The sequence below is a fragment of the Monodelphis domestica genome, chromosome 7, assembly GCF_027887165.1.
Source record: "Monodelphis domestica isolate mMonDom1 chromosome 7, mMonDom1.pri, whole genome shotgun sequence".
Taxonomy (NCBI): Eukaryota; Metazoa; Chordata; class Mammalia; order Didelphimorphia; family Didelphidae; genus Monodelphis; species Monodelphis domestica.
Genome location: NC_077233.1, coordinates 48,900,793 through 48,917,906, shown reverse-complemented (window position 1 = coordinate 48,917,906; position 17,114 = coordinate 48,900,793). Strand labels below are relative to the sequence as shown.

The window sequence follows — 17,114 nt, the reverse complement described above, 5'->3', positions numbered from 1 at the left end:
TGGCCTAAGTGAGGTTGAGGGTAAATAATAGGCATTGAACTCATAAGTCTTAGGAGGCTGTCCACCTCAAGCATATGAGGACTACCCTGAGCAGAAGGAGCAAATGAGAGCAATTTGTTCAACATCCTTGAAGATGGCTGAACTAAGTGATGTGGACTACTTAAAGTTTGGCCAAACATGGAAGAAACTAAGGCCATCCACTTAATCCTGGATCATCACTAGTCATCCTGACTTTTGTCTTGCTACTGGACTTTGATAAGTAGAAGAGAAAGTAAGGCTGATAACATTGCCCACTTCTGCCTTACTTAAATCCAATCAATGTGCAAGTCAAGGCATCACCGTGTGATGTCATTGGTCCACCTCAAAAATGAAGGACAAATGACAACAATGTGTCTACCATATGTGTGTGTGTGTGTGTGTGTGTGTGTGTGTGTGTGTGTGTGTGTGTGTGTGTGATAGATCAGCTCTATGGGTCGTAGATCTAGCTGCATGTCAAAATTTGGACAAAAGGTATTCTTCCACTTGCTTTTCTTGTATGAATGTTTGAGCAAAAATCTTTTAAGTGATTATGGATTTCATAAAAGAGGTTCTTCAGTTTTCCAGGGATCAATGCAATCCACAAAATATCATCCATAGACACAATCATTTCAAAGATCTTATAAGCTAGAGATTTCCTTCTCAACTTAAAAATTTCCTCAGACATTCTCCATGATAATAGTGAATTCTTTTGGTGACCATATGTATCCCATCTTCTGACTCATTTGATATTAATGTTCAGAAGATCATTTCAGAATCAGGGGCTTTTTTTTCAAGGAATCCTGAATAATTTTAATTTTGTTTGAATGTTGAGGATGTGGAAGAGAGCTTTTAAGGAAGCATTGTACCATACTACATAAGCCTGTACAGATAGCACATTTTCCCCTTGGCTGAAAGGGTCTAATCTAATAGCTTTGCCTCAGTGTCTAAGAAGGCATACAACAGATGTTCTCTAGAACAGGAATGTGGAGGATCTAGGCCATTGGATAAAAGCATAAGATAAGAACCAACACTTTATCTTGGAATCCATCCAAAGAACCTTACAGACTTACTTAGAAACTCAATATTGAAAAAAAATATTCTGCACAGCATGCAATGCCTGTGGGACTCCAAGGAAGAAAGCTAACATCCTCAGACATCCTCAGATCAGTGTTGGGAATGAAAGCTACAAGAGAAACATTTATGCATACATTAAAAGAAGTACCATGGGAATGTACACTCTGGAACCAAGTAATGTCATGGACCAAACAGATTTTACTGTTATGGAGCTAAGCATCGAACCCACTCTCCATGGTGACACTGGCAGGTTAAACATCTCAGCAGAAAATGAGAAGTTCTGGGTCCCTAAGAGAGTGCCTGCAGTCAAAAGATTAATTTTAACTAAGTGAAAACAGCTGGGAGAGTAAAAGGCAGTGTAGTTTACTGTATGGACAAATTCAGAAATACTGATTATAAGACCATAGAATGTTAGATCTTGAAGGAACCTTAGAGGTTAGGATCGCACTTCCCCCAACTTCTTCCATCTCTCCGTGAGAAAACTGAATTCCAATGGAAAAATGACTAGCCCAAGATCACAAAGACTATAGGAAGGGGAATCACAAGTTCTAATGTATTAGAATCCAGAAGTAGTTTAAAAAGTTGGTGCCAGGATCAACCAAAGCATCTGAAAGGATCTGAGATAGAAATTGCATGGATAAGTTTATGCACACATATAATCTCTCTTTTGTCCTCTTCTGTCCTTTCCTCTCCTGTCCTCTTCTGTCATCTCCTCTTCCTTCATTTTCTCTTTCTCTCCAAAATCAGCAATAATTATTTATGGCCTCAACATTTGAACCTGGAAAAAGGATGGGGCAATGTGTGTGATGGGGAAAAGGGGCTACTGATGATAGAAGTATGTGCTGCAGGATGTTTAAACAAGCTGCTGAGCTTCTTAGTAAGATGTAAATCAATGACAATGACTCTAACTAGTCCACAAGTTTGAATCTGTTTGTTTTTTTAATAACTGTTGGAAAATAGCAAACAGTTGCTGACTGTTTGAGTGGATGATTGTCTAAAAGGTCAAATGGACTGCCTCATGTGGTAGTGAGTTTTGCATCGCTGGTTATCTTCCAACAGCCACTGGGTAATTACTTTCCAGGGATACCAAAGAAGAGATTCCTGATCATGAAGGTGCTCAGCTGCATACATCTAATAACGAACTTTTCAATTTTGCTCTGTCGACACAGGCAGGATAGAATATTATATAATTATCTAGCTATGTTAATCAGCATACACTCTTGATTATACAGTTAAAAGGAAATGCTATCTTTTACCTGTAATGGCAGAGGGTATTTCTGACATTTTTTCAACACTATTTATTGAGGAAAAAATAGTTGATGCTTACTATTCTCTCAGTTTTCTCTGGAAACTCATTAAGTTGTAGGGAAGTAGTTTAATGCATAGCTCCTTTTTAAAAGGAGTTAGTCATCTAGATGGAAGAGATTTAATTAAATGCAACTTATTAAAAACACAAATAATTTAAGAAGTACCTACTATGCACAAGTCATTGTACATCTTTGGCATGATGATTTTTTAGAGAGCTAGTACTTTGGTGTGAACTTTTGAATTCACTGGTACAGTGTACTATTTCTAAGGAAACTTCTACCAATGAAGATTAGCAACTTTTGTGTAATCTATAGTCTTTGAGATTTCCCTGGGACATCTGAAACATTTACTTACTTGATCAGGTTCACATAGCTTATATGTGTCAGAAGCAGATCTCCCCTAACTCCAAAGCTGGTTCTCTGTCTGTTATACTACTCCCTGCTTCCAGGCTATCCTCAGTTCAATCTATTTTCCAAAAGACTACCTAAATTAATACTTTTAGAGCCCAGATCTGAACTACTGCTTAAGAAGCTTCATAGACTCCTCATGACTTCAGGGATGAAATGCAAACTCCTTTGTTTGACATTTTAAAACCCTTTATAATCTTGCTCTAGCTTATTTTTCAAGAATGAATACACATTGTGCTCTCTCCATTTCTGCCCAATTAGACTGCATCTTCTCTTCATTTAACAACCTATATTCAGCAATCAACTTGTGTCTTTGTACAGGATTTCTCCCTCACTATTTCCAAAGCTCTCCCTCCTCACTTTTACATTTGAGAATGTCCAGATCCTTTCAAGATTCAGCTAGGCTCCTTTCTCCTCCAAAGGCTTTTAGTTATTTCCTCATTTATTAGTGATTCTCCTTCCCCCACACAAATTATTTTGTATCTTCTTATCTGTGTTCATACTGTATCCTTCCCAACTGAATATAGGCTCTTTGAGGGCAGGGATGCTTTTGTTTTACCTTTGAAGCCCTAGTACTTAGCACAGTGCCTGTACCATTACAAACATTTATGGATGCTTCTTGGATGGAGACCTGAGATAAGGTACTTAATCCCTCAAGGTCTCAGTTTCTTCCTCTGTAAATTGTGTATGTGTTTGGGGGTAATGGATTTGATGATTTCTAAATTCCCTTGTAGTTCCAAATCCTAAGCTACCCCCCAATAATCTCATTTTGTATCTATATCCACATTTTATCAATAAGGAAACTGAGGCAAACAAAGGTTAAATGAATCGCTCAGGGCCATGGAGCCCTTAAATGAATGTCTTTTGCTACATCTGACTCCAGTTCTGTACCCTATCCACTGTGGCACCTAGCTACCAGAATATAAAAAGTATTCTATAAAAGTTGAATGAGTATTTCTTTTTTTTTTAAACCTTTACCTTCCGTCTTAGAGTCAATACTGTGTATTGGCTCCAAGGCAGAAGAGTGGTAAGGGCTAGGCAATGGGGGTCAAGTGACTTGCCCAGGGTCACACAGCTGGGAAGTGTCTGAGGCCAGATTTTAACCTAGGACCTCCCATCTCTAGGCCTGGCTCTCAATCCACTGAGCTACCCAGCTGCCCCCTATGAGTATTTCTTTTTAACATTAGGTCTTCAGAGGAAAAAGAAGGACCTGATAGGATGATTGGAGGAAGACACCTTTAGTTATTAACCTAAAGTTGTAGGGAAAGGCAGTGTAATATTTTCAAAGAACCAAACACTTGAGTGAATTCCTATAAAACTCTGTATCATAATTTTTTAAAGATTTTCTGTCCCGATATCCTCAACTCAGTTCTGACCCCTCAAGTCTCAGGGGATGAGCTTACCTCTTACTCAATAGGGACAACTCAAGCCTTTCAGTAGGCTTTATATCTAGGATAAAACTTATAGATTATCTAATGAAATCCGATATTTTTTAAATGATGAAGCTGATAAAAAGAAAGAAATTTGATGATTTGTATAAAATCATGTAGGTAGTAAGTTATAGAGTTGGGTTTTGTGTTTGAGCATATATATAGGCTGATGGGAAAGATTCAGTAAAGAGAGAGAATTAAGATCAACCAAATGATTGATAGAACAATGTCCTAGAGAAAATGTTCAGGGAGAGAAGGATAGATAAAGATTGATGGCTTTGGGAAGCTCATGAGGACTGGCTTCAATCTTTTCAATCAAGTAAGAGGTAAAATCATCCCCTGAGACATGAGGGACCTTTGCTACTGAATGTCCCACCAGGATATCAAATTAAATATGTCCCAAACCATAAAATATCATCACATCCCTCAAGGCTGCCATTCTCACAGTTTTCCCACGAGCTCCATTGTCCCATGTACCTAGGGTTGTAGCCTCAGAGTCATCTTTGACTTGTCTCTTTTCTTCATCGCCTATTTGTCCAATTAGTTGGCATATCTTGCTAATGGTATTTCTGTTCTATCTCTTGCCTTTGTCTTTTCCTTTTTATTCACACTGTTCCTGCTTGAGTTAGGGCCTTTATTACCTCCTCACTGAACCGCAGTGATAGCTTATGAACTAGTATTCCTGACTTTGATATTTTTGTTCAGTTTGCAAGGTAAGGAATGAATAATAGGACCAATTCAAAGAAATATAAGAGAACTTGCATGAACTGTGAAATAAAATAAAAGTGAAATAAAACCAAGAGAATCATATACAGTCATAATACTTAGTGAAAACAACATAAAAAAGATAGCTGGACTGATCAATTTCAGTGACCAACTTTGGTCCTGCTGAAAGGATCATGAAACGTAATTCATTCCTCTCAGCAAAGAGCTGGTAGACTCTAAGTGAGAGCGCTGTGTATGCTCTCTGATACTGTTACTGCATTGATCTTTTTTGTTTTTCTTTTTTACAAGGCAAAGTTTAATGGGGGTGGTATCATAACGGAGATGAGTAAGTTTTTTAAAGAGCATCAATATTTAAAAAAATAAAACAAAGTAGAACACTGATCTAGATTCAAAAATACTTTTTTTTTTTGCTGAAATCAACCATAACTATCATAACTAGTCTGCCTTTGTAGAGAGATCCTTGTTGTCACAGGATCCTCAAATTAATTTTCACTTTGTTTCTAATTTACTCAGACAAAAATTCTATCCCTCTTGTCATTTTGATATTGTATTTGAGCTGAGATTGGTGAATGTTCACTGGCCTCCTCCTGACTGCTTGCCTTTTTCCTGTAACATGATATAAAGGATGTGGGCGGTTGACCATTTTCACTTTGTGATTAGGTAAGAATCTGAAGCCCACAGCAAGATTTCACAAAATCACACAACTGCAACATTGTAAGTGACTTCAAAAGGTATCTCATCACACACTTTCCATTCATAAATCTCCTATTATAGCATAGCCAGCAAGCACCTCTATTTTCAAATTCAAACCCTCTAATGAAGGGTATACACACACACACACACACACACACACACACACACACACACAGACTCACAAATCAAAGAGAATCAGAATCATGGAGTCAGAAAGGGACTTATGATCATCGAACCCTCCTCCTACTTTACAAATGAGATAAGAGATACAGAGAGGAAAATATGGCTATAATTTTTTCTACATGAGTTGTTTGTTACTAGATTTCTAGTTAAACAGTAATAATATGGTGCCAACTCCCTTTACAATCATTTGATATTTATTTATTTTCATAATGATTATTGGCCTAGTAGAATTTTATCTCATTCTACTAGAAGGTCAGTGTTTTAAAAAGAAGAAATAAGAGGCTCCTACACAATGAACAAAGCATATTGTAAGATTTCATGATTATCATGGAAAGAAGTAGACAGTATAATTAAACTGGATAAACATTTTACAGAAAAATATGTGTGAATTGTTTTTTTTTATTATAAGAACTTTATCTTTTACCTTTAAAGGGAAGAAAATATGACAATTGATTTCTCATATACATAAAATATAATAGTTTTCTTATAAATGTTTCACTAATTTTGCTGTCTGAGAAAAAGGGCAGAGGATGGCTTTCCAAAAACAATTTTTGTTTAATTAAACATATGAACTTGCCCTTCCTGGTGTTCCTCACAGGTGGCATTCCATCTTCCAATTCCTGGTATTCTTAATAGACTGGAACTCAACCCCTCCTCTTCTCTGCCTCATGGCATCTCTGGCTTCTTTCAAGTATTAACCAAAATCTCACCTTTCCTAGTCCTTCTTAAATTCAGTGCCTTTCCTTTGAGTCTACTGCCAATTTTCTCTTATATTTTATTTATACCTAGTTGTTTTCATGTTGTCTCTCCCAATTAGACTGTGAGCAACTTGAGAGAAGGAATTTTTTTAAAGTTTCTTCATCTTCAGTGCTTAGAACCATTCCTGGGAAATAATACATGCTTGCTAAATTGTATTTGACTGATCAACTTACTGACTCGTAAGATTACTACAAATTCCTCCATATATATATATATATATATATATAGTTTATGCAAAGTTGTTTGCATCTGATATTCATTAAAAATTTCTGTTTCATCAGTATGAGGACTGTTTATTTGCTTTTATTTTTATCCTAAGTATTTACCACAATGCTTAGCTTCTTCGAAATTCTAATTGGTTGACTGAAATTTCTTTTATGCTTCATTTGGATTGCTTAAAATTTCATTTCATACAAAAACACAGAATGTGAAATTCTGAACTTTGGAACAATGAAACAGTGGAGCTTAGAATTTCAAGTTCACCTCTCAAATCACACCAGCTTTTTAAAGCTTTTTTAAATAGATTCAGTCAAAGCTGGAGTAGGATCAAATGGCAGATTATTTAGATTTAATTTGTGAATAAATTTGTCCTCTTTAAACAAAATGTGGGCAAATAAAACTTATCCAATTGACACATAATTTCAAAATTTTAACTTATTTAAATGAAATTCAATCCATGGATAAAAGTCACTGTCACTGTCAATTTTGACTTCACTGTGAATGATCTGTAATTCACAGAATCAATACTCATATGTTGTTTAATATTAACTAAATGACTTATAGCAGCAACTATGCTGGATGCTAGCTATCCCATTATTTTTCAGGGTGGATGGCAAGCCTCCATTGCTTTTAATGAGGTCTCTTTGGTCTGTCAGGATCTCTAAGTAATATTGGATGGGATTCAAGGTAAGCATATCATATGTCATATATTTTATATAGAGAATAAATGAATCAGACAGTCATGGTATATTTGAAACACTGACAGATTACTTTCAATGATAGCAATCTAATTATTTTCACACTTATTGTGTCAATTCTTCCACCATTATCATATGACCACTCACTCATAATTGGGCCAGCCTCTCTCCTAGATTTACTCCTTTTTTGGAGTGTGTGTGTGTGTGTGTGTGTGTGGAGAGAGAGAGAGAGAGAGAGAGAGAGAGAGAGAGAGAGAGAGAGAGAGAGAGAGAGAGAGAGAGAGATTGAGTGCAAGGTAGGGAGGAAGAGGCCACTAGTCTGCATTGGATAGGGTTGAATAGAAAGGTAGTAAATCTTCAACAAACAGGATTCTTAAAAGCCAAGAAAAAATTACCCATTTTTCCATCTAAACATTTTACAGAGATTTTTAGGTGATCTTCTATGACCAGGTATTTTAAAATAACCTCATCAGGTAGGAGAAGTAATTTTGGTATGGAGGAGTAATTTGTTATTTCTTCTTCATGGCATTTATTGCTTCCTATAACACCCATCCCTCATATCTATCAACTATCCTTGAGATACCTTTCTACTCAATCCAGTCACTAGTACCAGACTCATTTGTAGAATATATTTTCCTCTTCTGTGCCTCTAAAGTGACTCATTAAAGATGATTTCAACTTATTTCCTTCAGATATATGAGATTTATATATATATTTTTTGCATTAACTCTAAAATGAGAGAAACCAAAAGAAACTTTAAATATTATGATTTAGATATATCTCTATATGTCTACTTGATATTAATTTCATTAATATTATACATATATACATAATATTTATTATGTGTATACATGAATTAAATTAGATTGCCCTATTGCCCATGGACCACACATAAGAGAAATGCAAGAAAAATGATGGGATTTTTGATATATTATCTTGCATGAAAATGTAGCCCTCAGGGGAGCAATGATTGCTATTTTGTGCATTAATTTCCAAGCACAAAGCTTTTGACATGGAATAAAAATTAATTTCAAATATCTAACTACTACAAACCTGACTTACATTTATATAAACTATCTGATGATTTGTAGACATGAGATTGGACTAGATGGGTTTTTGGAAGGGTGACTTTTAATACAAATTACTTTGGATAAGCAAAAAGAGTAGTAACAGCAGTAGAGTGGGAAATGATGATGATGATGATGATGATGGCAGCATATTTTCATAATCCTTTAAATTCTGCAAATCATTTTAAATATTTTATCTCATTTGATCCTAATCATAGGTTTGTAAATTATATGCCATTTTTATCTACATTTTATAGATGAGGAAATTGAAGTTAATGCAGGTTAAGAGACTTGCCCAGAGCCATACATATAGTAGATAATACAGAATTTATACAATACAGAATTTGTAATACCGAATTTGAACTTAGATTTTTCTGACATATGCTTGAATAATGCTCCCTTTTGCACAAAGTAGGTGAGGAGGGATTATATTCTAAATAGGAGAGATCATTTATGTTTCAAAGTTGGAAACTTGCTGCCCACGTTTATCAGTTTTGCCTTTTCTTTTCTTTCAAATCCTATCTTTTATTATTGCTCATCATCGCCTTATGTTACATCTATACTTATCTGGAAATAAAACCTCTGGTCAATCTAGATACTTCAAACTCCAAATTAATAAATTCCATGGTACAGGAGTCAGTGGATTTACTTATTTGGTGTTTAAGTTTAAATTCTACCTCTGGCATTTACTACATATATAACTACCTCTCTGATCCTGAATTCTCTTATCTAAAATACAGCAGTTAAACTAGGAGGCATTTACTTTTTTTTCTATCAGTGAGCTAATAAAATGCTAAAACCACACTTGCACATCTAAGTTTGTATCTCATATAACACTCATAAAGAAAACTCATGAGAATCAGAGCCCAAGTCAAAAGGATGTGCGAGTGTGTGTGTGTGTATGTGAGTGTGTGTTTATAGATGAGGAAAAGGTAATATTAAAACTTATGAATTCAGTAAATCCATGTTTCAGAAAATCTGCCCACTGGATTAGGAACACATATGCAATTTATGGGCTTAGAGATTCTTCTGGGAAATTGAAGAGTTGCATCACTTGTCCATGGTTACCTATCTAGCATGTGTTGGAGGCAGTATTAGAAACCGTGTCTTCCTCTCTAAAAACATAGAAAAGAGACATGCCTATTTTTATTTTTATAGTATGAGAAGCAACATTGCCTAGTGGATAGAGTTAGCCTAAGAGTCAGAAGCCCTGGGTTCTAGTCACTCCTATGAAGCATGCTGGTTATGAGGCAATAGTCAAGTTTTCTCAATGTCCAGACAATTAACTAAGACTATAAATTGCAGTAAATGCTAATTGCCTGTTTGTATTGTTTGAAGGAAATGCCTTCATTAAGGAGATCCTTATAGACAATTAAATTACTGCTATATTCATGTAGTAGATATATATATATCTACATAGTATTTTACATAACACATTTATGTATGTTATGTTACATATTGCTAGAATATATTAATTATATATATATTAATTAGGAAGTACAGTAAGTAAGTACTATTAGACATGGAATCAGGAGGATCTAAGGTCAAATCCAGACTCAGATACTGTTACCCTGGACACGTCATTCCACATCTGTCCACTCCAGTTTCCTCATCTGTAAAATACAGATAATAATACCTACTTCTATGTTTATCATGGGGATTAAATTGGATATTTTTGTGAAGTGCCTTGTGAAATTTAAATACCAAATAAACAAATGCTTATTATGAATATGATTATTATCATTATTAACTTCAGAAGGAATTTGGAAAGTCAGAAGTCCAGAGTGTCAGGAGAGTTAGCCACCATGTATTTCTCTGGCTAAGTCCATGCTAGGTTTTTCAACCTGTCAGTTCAGCATTGGGACCTTGAGAAGTAAAAAGTAAAATTTGAGACCTAAGCTCTCTGTAGCTAAAGTATAGGCCTTTCCAGAAGCTAGGTTGCCTTTGGACATGAATTTGGTGAGATGAATGCAATTTGAAAATTAATCTAATCTGAGCTCACTGTTCTCTGGGACTAAAGTGAAAAATAGTAGCAACAGAAAGTATATCTCAAGTGTTGAGGACAAATGTTTACACATTTGTTCTTAATATATGTTCAAAGTAAATGTTACCAAAAATTGCCAAATCTATTTAATGTTAATTCGTTAAAGGGATCTGTGCATTACTTACTAACAGCTCATAGCTGAGGGGACACCCTAGAATTGGGACTTAAAAAGAAGATGCCAAGATGCTCCCTAATACATTAAGGGTAGAGCTCTGAAAAGAAAATATACTAGCATCCTATCTATCTATCTATCTATCTATCTATCTATCTATCTATCTATCTATCTATCTATCTATCTGTCTGTCTGTCTGTCTGTCTGTCTGTCTGTCTGTCTGTCCGTCCATCCATCTCTCCGTCCATCCATCTCTCTGTCCATCTATCTATCTATCTATCTATCTATCTATCTATCTATCTATCTATCTATCTATCTATCTATCTATCTGTTGGTCTGTCTATCTATATCTGTCTATCATTTATCTCCTAAGAAATAAGAGCTTTCATGGGATGGTAGATGGTTAGAATATGGTAGATGTTTTTTAGATTCAGAGACATGTGGATTCAAATACTTTCTCATACACATATTAGCCACATGCTTATAGGTGAATCACTTCTCATATCAGTAAGCCCAGAAATCTATAACATGATTAAATTTGATGATCTGTATCTAGGGAGAGAGTTTATGCACTATAATTCCCTTCACACTGATGAAATAACAGGTTAACACAACCTTAAGTAAATACACACACACATAAGAATAAGTATAGGGATTGGATCTCTGAGTTCATTGGTACATGGAACTCTAAGAGAGGAATTTTTTCTTCTAATGCTCTCTAATTGAGAGTCTTAGAGAGTTCCCAGAATACTGAAAACTTAAAACTTAAATAGCTTTGCCAGTGACAAAAACACAGTATGTGTCAGAATTTTGGTCTTTTTAGCTCTCTATCAACACACACACACACACACATCTCTCTCCCTTTCTCTCTCCCTCTATATATACATATATGTACATGCATTCCTTCTACATCATGACTTTCCTCATTGCCATTTTAATATTTCGAGGATCAGCATAAGAAATCAAATAGACATTTTAGGGAATTTTGTGGAAGGCCAGCAGATGACAAAAAAAGTTTAGAAATTCAGAAATATATAAAATATGTGCATAGTATTATATAATAACATATTTTCTCTTTCAATACCATAAAATTCACAATTAAGAAAAAGTTAAAATGGGTAAAATATTTGTTTACCAAAAGAACATGAATGCCAGCAGATGACACACAAAGGCAAGGAATAGAGAGATATTTTACAAAGATTAGCAATTCATAACTGCATTGAAGTTACTGTAAAATAAAATAAAATAAATAATAAATAAATTTATAAAATAAAAAAAATAAAAATCAGATTTCTTCTTTGGTACAAAGGGAAAGTCAAAATATTTTTCATGGATTTTCCAGATCGCAAAGGTGGCACTCCCATAACCCCTGCAATGTGGAAGGGATATATACATATATATGTATATAGATTTCAATTGAGTAAATGCTTTGCTATAGACACTGATATCATAATTCAGCAAATGCCTATCTGAAAACTATTATACCCACAAGCTCATTTAGCAAACATCTGTGATGAGCACATTTGAAAACACAAATGCTGATAGGAGATTCTAAAGATTGCACTCTTTGGAAAAGACAAGAATTGTTTCCTGATGATGATTCCCATAACACCATTTACACGAAGGAAACTGGCCAACATACAAATGTGGATGATACACGGAGCGATGCTTTTGCCCTAAAGCCTACTGCTGTCTCAAAGTGGTTTTCCCCATGTAATGCCCTGCAGGAAATTATAGCTGAGGGAGGCCCATCAAGGTTATTTTCCCAGCAACCAGAATGAGCCTACAAGAACCTCACAGGTGCAAGAGTGCTTAGAACAACAGGGGAAACTGAAACACAGAGATACAGCAACTATTCAGAGAACCACACAGAGCTTCCCCATTGTCTAAGGTATCCAACAGAAACATCTTAGAGGGAAGACCAATGAAATTAAACAAATTGAAATTTGCTCCTGGCATTTAGGTGAAAATTGCTTTCTAAAATGTACTTCTTTGTAAGAACACCAAAAAGAATTAGGGTTATTGACTTATCTCCTATTTACCATCCTTTCAAAAGGTAGATTTATTAACAGTAAAGCCCAGTAGGAAAACTTTTCCTCAGACTAACAGCTTGTCATGATTTATGATAATTGATATTTAATGGCATAATCTCAAGACTCAGCTCACTGTTGAATCATGAGTGATTTTTTTCAAAATCCTGCTATGGATGCCTTCTGTGGGAAAATAAGTCTGCAAGTTTACTTGCCATATAAATGGGACATATAAATAGTATGGTGGCATCATCTCTTCTTCAACATTCATCTGATACTTGGTTTTACAACCTTGATAGTGGGGCCAGCATCCCACTGGAAATAAATACATCTTAAGATGTAGGCTCTACACCATTTGCATTTGTGTAAAACCTTCAATATGTTGTAAAAGGACCTCAGACAAAATTCCATCTGTTTCTTTTGTTAAAATGTGAGATTTCTCAGATCATCTATCAACATCCATCCTATGAGTTTTCTGTGAATCCATACATAAACTATCCTTTTTATTCAAGTAATTCCAGTTCCTTTTGAATTAATGAATAGTCATCAATATGAAGAGAACACAGAGAGGAGTCATTTGAAACCATAATGAATAACACTTTCCAAACATAGATTTTTTCTTTTCCTTTCCCCTCTCCTTCCAATTCATGCATATAGTATAGTCATGGCCATGCTCAAGGGGATTGTTTTGTGAATTTCTTTTCTAATATTTTTTTCCATCCTTTGAGTTGAAGTATTCTTACTGTGACCTTACTGGCTGGCTATTCTTGTATTTCACCTAGTGACAGCCACAATCCATCAACCTTTTAAAATCATTATTTCCCAGATATCTATTTTGGTTAAATGTATTTTCAAATACTTACAACAAAGGAGCAATTCTGGAGTCAGAAGACCTGAGTCAAATCTCAACTTTTCTTCTTATTTCCTTTGTGACCTTGGTCAACTCCTTCTTTTGGGCTCTGAGGGGTTTGGACAAGATAACCTCTAAAGGTTCTAACAGTATCAAAATAATTGCCACTCTATTTAGCCTGTAATTAATAGACATAAGCTCTTAAAGCTGGATTTCTACATTTTGCAAAAACATTGTCCCACAAAGATTAAGTGACTTGAGTATGTATGAATAGTTGATTAATTCAGTAAGTTAATGGAGAAGAACAGGTCTACCAGATGCCTAAATTCCATTGTCAGTATATGACATTTTCTAGCCCTCAAACATTTTCAAATTATTTTACCTACATTATCTCAAATGCTCCTCAAAACAATCTTGTGATGTTAAGTTGTGTAGGTATTATTATCCCAGTTCTGTAGTTGAAGAAACTGAACATCAGGTTAGTAAATGACTTGTCCATGCATGGGCATTGATACAATTTGAACCTAGCTCTCTTCCTTCTCTCGGTCCAGCTCTAGAAACTAGCAATACCTTCATCTAGAGCTAAGGGTGTTAAGTATTTGGATTGTAATAGTTATTAGTATATATCCTCCTGTTTAGCAAATATTCCCTATCTTATTTTGTAAGTACATTTAGTGAGTCTGTTCAAAGTCAGCCCCTTTTGAATTTTTTAATGTTGAAGGAGCAATTTGGTGGGCCCTTTGTATTTTCAAGAAGTGTGAATTATTGTAAAACTAAGGAAGACAGAATCTTGGTTTGATCTTCATTTGCAATTGTTTCTTTCTTTCCTTCCTCCTATTTTGTTTTGCTTTTAAGCCATATCTGGTATCATTAACCTCACCTACATTGTACATTAAAGCTAGAACTGACTTCAAGTAGAGTGGAGCTGAAGACGGCACTGACTTTGCATAAATTCTTCCACTTTAATTTCAAATTCATTATAAAGCTTTCATCTTTAAGTAAGCAGCATACATTTGATTTAATCTCTAGCTCTGCTTCTATCTTCCAGTGACCTCAGAGTTCACATGAAACTGCAATTGGGACAGAATTATGATTAGTATATCAGATTTTTTTCTTCCCAAATTTCTCCCTCGAGGAACAACTAGACTGGCATCAAATACCAGACAATATTCTACCTCTTTCCTTCTGACTTCAAGATCTATTCTCTAAGAATTTGTCTTTGTACACAACTGAGTCAGAGAATTATCCTACTACAAAAAACAAAAAGTTCTCCACTGACAAGAGATTTGTTCAGTTGTTAAAATGTCATTTGGGACTCTTTTAAAAGCCATTCCTTTTGCGAAACATTCTTCAGCCACCCTGTCCTTCCTGCTCCTTGAGGAAATAGAATGCAATGTTTTATAAATAGCACTCTACAAATTCAAGGTGAGAGACTTCAACAATCTTTTTGTTAATATTCTATTCTCCTAAATTGTTTCTTTGTCACCATTGCCTTAATTGAGATAAGCTAAAAATTATAAAAGGTAAAGAAGGAAATGATTTTGAAGTAGGTCAAGAGACTACTTAGCCATCCAAATTCTCCCACAAACAATAAAAAAATAACACCACAGAATCAATTCTAAAAGCAGTAGAAATGGATTAGAGTCTTAAGTGAATAAGATCAACTAAGGACAACTTGGGAAGAAGTTCTTGGACCTTTCTGGCCTCTGTTTCACCATGATTGAATCTTGAAGCTCAAAAGACCCAGGAGCAATTACCACAGAAACAACAGACAAAAAGCTCTGCAAGTAGGGCTGGTACATTCACCTTGTCTCCTTAACATAGGAGACTGTAATCAAGTGGCAGATACCAGAGGAGTCATCAGGTAGTGAGCCTAGGGAGTTGCAGTGTGAGATGCATCTCTGGAGATCCCCACCCACCCACCTATATTTCAGAGTTTGGTGGTTGACCTGGGAAGGACTTTAGGACCCAGGTGTGCTGACCAGACACAACTTCCTATCCCAGAGTTTGGCTTCAGGAGAGGAGGAATAAGAAAAAAAATATACATAAATGGGTAGGGTTGCTGATAGGAGAAGGTCCTGATCACTGTGGTCACCCCCAGAAGAGTAGAGTCCCTAGTTGCCAGTCCAGGGAGGTGAGACAAGATGGTGGATAAAGACAACTAGAGACAACAAATAGGAAGTGGAAATGTTTGCTTGTAGTGGCAGAATTGTCACAGAGCCTTATTCAGAGAATCTAAGGTCAATCACAGACTGGGGTGTAAACCTGGGGGGAATCAGGACCACATCTGGACATGGAGTGTATAGAAAGTAGAAGAACTAAGTAGGGTCTATGAAATAACAAACACAAAACCCCCTAAAACTTGAGGCATCATCCCCCATACCTTCAGAAATAGCATAAAGCTAACAAACCTATTGGTCACTAACTTTTGTTTCTTTAATGAGTAAGCCAAAGAAAAAGAACCCAAGTATACATTAGTTACTACAGTGACAGAGAAGGTCAGAGTTCTAATTCAGAGGACAGTGAAGTATAGCCTAGTTCTAAAACAATAAAGGAAATTGTCAAATGATCACAAGTCCAAAAAATATTTTTTTGGAAGAGCTTGAAAAAAACAAACTTCAAAAACCAAATGAGAGTGGTTGAAGAACAATTAGAATAAAAAGAGCAGTGAATGAAAATAAAAAAAATGATGAAAGAAAGGTCATTTAATTAGAAAAAAAGATCCATAAACTCATGGAAGAAAATAACTTATTAAAATTTGAATTGAAAAAGGGAAGCTAATGGCTTTTGCAGGCAACAAGAAATAACAAAGCAAAATCAAAAGAATGAAAAACTAAAAAAAGAATATAAAATATTACAAAAACAACTGACCTGGAAAACAAATCAAGAGACAATATAAGATTTGTTAGACTATCAAAAAGTTACCATAAAAAAAGAGTTTTGACTTACTAATATAAGATAAAAAGGGATACGTGATTGAATCATGAAAGAAGATATCATAAGTAAATTAGAAGAAAGGGGAACACATTACCCACCAAATTTATTGATTGGAGAGGAATTTCTGACTTAAGAAGAGATGGAAAGCATTGTAAGGTGTAAATTGAACAACTTTATTTTAAATTTAAAAAAATGTTTTTACATTTAAAACTAATGTAGCCAAGATTAGAAAAAAAGCAAACATATTTGTAGAAAACTAATAAACAGTTTCTCAGAGATCTCATATCTAAAATATATAGACAACTTTATTATATTTATAAGAATGAGGCCATTCTCAAGTTGATAAATGGGTAAAAGATATGAACAGGCAGTTTTCAGATGAAGAAATCAAAACCATATATATGTATATGAAACAATGCTTCTGATCACTACTAATTAAAGAAGTACAAATCAAAATAATTCTGAGATTTTTTTCACATTATCAGATTGGCTTAAATGATGACATGGCAAAATGACAAATGTTGGAATGTATATAGAAAAATAGGGACACTAATACACT

At 35.0% G+C, this 17,114-nt stretch overlaps 1 protein-coding gene across 3 annotated transcripts in view; it reads right to left on the bottom strand.

Moving 5' to 3' along the window:
* Window positions 1–17,114, bottom strand: part of GRM7 (glutamate metabotropic receptor 7) — a 1,064,146-nt gene that overhangs the window by 966,696 nt on the left and 80,336 nt on the right. The gene's annotated exons all lie outside the window — the stretch shown is intronic.